Source organism: Terrapene carolina, unplaced genomic scaffold (genome assembly GCF_002925995.2).
Source record: "Terrapene carolina triunguis isolate 2854851 unplaced genomic scaffold, T_m_triunguis-2.0 Scaffold33477, whole genome shotgun sequence".
NCBI lineage: Eukaryota > Metazoa > Chordata > Testudines > Emydidae > Terrapene > Terrapene triunguis.
Genome location: NW_020697828.1, coordinates 1 through 2,645, shown reverse-complemented (window position 1 = coordinate 2,645; position 2,645 = coordinate 1).

Here is a 2,645-nt window from a genome sequence, read left to right as displayed (position 1 = left end):
GAAGGTAAAACCCACCCACATCCCAGGCACAAGTCATTGGCATCCAGCCCAGCCCCCCAACTCCCACAGTCACTGCGCCCCCAGCCAGGGCCGGCTTTAGGCCAATTCCACCAATTCCCCCGAATCGGGCCCCGCGCCTAAGAGGGCCCCGCGCCCAGTGGCAGGGCTGCCAGGGTGGGGGCAAGTGGCCGAGAATCCCTTCCCTGGCTAGAGGCTACTTTTTAATTTTTACTCATCCGGCGGCGCTCCGGGTCTTCGGCGGCACTTCAGCGGCGGGTCCTTCACTCATTCCGGGTCTTCGGCAGCACTTCGGCAGCAGGTCCTTCAGTGCCGCCAAAGACCCGGAGCGAGTGAAGGACCCACCGCCAAAGACTAGGAGCGCCGCCCGGTGAGTACAAGCCCCACATGTTTTTTTACGTGTTTTTTTTTTTTTTTTAGTCATCCCTGCTGGGGCCCCGTCGAAACTGTTCGAATTGGGCCCCGCACTTCCTAAAGCCGGCCCTGCCCCCAGCCCCTGGGCAGGAGTGCTGGCTGCAGCCCCTCTGCAGCACTTGGGTCACTGGAGAACCCTGCAACGGTGCTCAGGGCAGCAGCATCTCTGCCTGGTCACTCTGTACAGCCTCCCCACAGTCCCCAGGGGTTCATTATTCAGGGAGGGGGGTTGCTGTGGATCTCCAGGCCATGGGGGAGTTTCACCTACCGAGCAACAGAGGCAGAGCAGGAGCCAGCACTCAGGGGACCCCATCTTCTTAGCCCTGTGCCCAGGGCCATACAACGCTGCCTCCTGAATGTGACACAACAGACATATGAATACAGTGTGAGTACAATAGCAATTACTCCTGAAACTCAAGTAATAGACAGGGATGATTTTGTGGTTGCAGTTGATCATTTTATTTTCAGATATTTCAGTGCTTTCTTTAATTCAGACTGTAGCTATACCGTTATAATCCGTAGTGTCTGGTCTGGCATGCAGCAAACTGCAGGTGTTCCGCATTACAAACATTTGTCACACATTTTGATTGCTGGTGTCCTACCAGCATCGATAACTGTCACTTGCCCCTGTTCACAGTCCAGACAAACCTGGATCCTGCTGGGGACCTGGGGCAGGGGGATTCAGAGGGGAGGTGAAAACGTGGAACTGACCCCCGCACTGCCCCACAGCTTATCTAAAGCTAGAGAGGCTGATTTCAGGGTCCAGAGTGGGATAGTCCCCACTACGGTAACCAGATGTCCCGATTTTATAGGGACAGTCCCGATATTTGGGGTTTTTTCTTATATAGGGTCCTATTACCCCCCCAACTCCTGTCCCGATTTTTCACACTTGCTATCTGGTCACCCTATTCCCCATCCTCCATGTCTCTGGGACATACTCTGAGCCGGAATTCCAGCCACACCCAAAGCCAGGGGCAGATTCTTTGACACTTTCTGACCCAGGATCCCCAGGGTCCTCCTGGATCATAGAGCACAGTGGCAAACAGACTGCACAATTCCTGGATCCATGAAATTGGTTTCTCTACCTGAATGCTCACTGAATGCTCTGTATGGTTTGACAGTGCAGAGGCTGCACAGAGTTGAGACCTAATGCAACCTCCAGGGTCACAGAGATGGCATGATAGAAATTCCACAGGAGGAGGTCATAGAGACTGCGCTGTCTGACTGAGGTGGGATATTCCCCCACGCCCTGTGTCTCAAGAACACAGTCTGAGCTGGGTTCCCAGCACCTAGATCTAGGGGTGGATTCTCTCCCCAGGGACAGAGCCCATCAAGAAAGTGAAGATCGGGGCCTCATCACCAGCATCAATAAATGTCACCTGCCCCCGGTCACAGTCCAGACAAACCCGGATCCTGCTGGGCACTCGGCTCAGGGAGAAGGAGTCACAGGGGAGGTGAGATCCTAGAACTGACCCCTGCACCGCTCCACAGCCCAGATCCCCCTCTTAGTGTTAAGGCTGATCCATCCCTTCCTCCCCACAGACTCTCTGGCCACCCCCACAGCCCAGTATTCCCTGGACCCCACCTCCACCTCCCAGCAATGTCTCCCTGAGGTGAATCCCTCACAGCCCAACACAGGGGGATCAGTGTCAAATCTCTCAGGGTTGTTGGGCATTTGCTGCTGTGTGTCTCCCCATCTCACACTTTTCTAATCCTCAGACAGGACAAGGTTGGGATGAGCCGTGTCTGGATCCAGAGTCACATTCACTGGGGAGAGAGACAATCAGAGTGTTAGGGGCAGAGCTCACCCCTGGGGAAGGTTGGGGCCATTTATCACACTCCCCTGGCTGGGTCAGGCCTGGATCCCAGGGAGCTGCCTCTGTCCTGGGCACCTGACACTGAGCAGAGCTGTCACTGCAGTTCCTCAGTCTGTTTAATGAGACCCACTTCATTGGTTTCTCGTTTCCTTCCAGAGGCTTCATCTCCCACCTCCCCCTGCTGGGGCTGCTTCATTCCCAGTGGCAGAGACACAGCCAGGAAGGTTTTAGTGGGGAGGGGGTTTCCCTCAGGGGTTTAAAGCTATTACCTGCCTCTTCTTCTTCCTTCTCACTAAAACCTTCCTTGCTGTATCTCTACTGCTGGGAATGGAGCATCCTCTCTGTTCCTTCACCTGGGAGTGGAGAAACAGGCAGCACTGGGGAAGAGCCAATTAA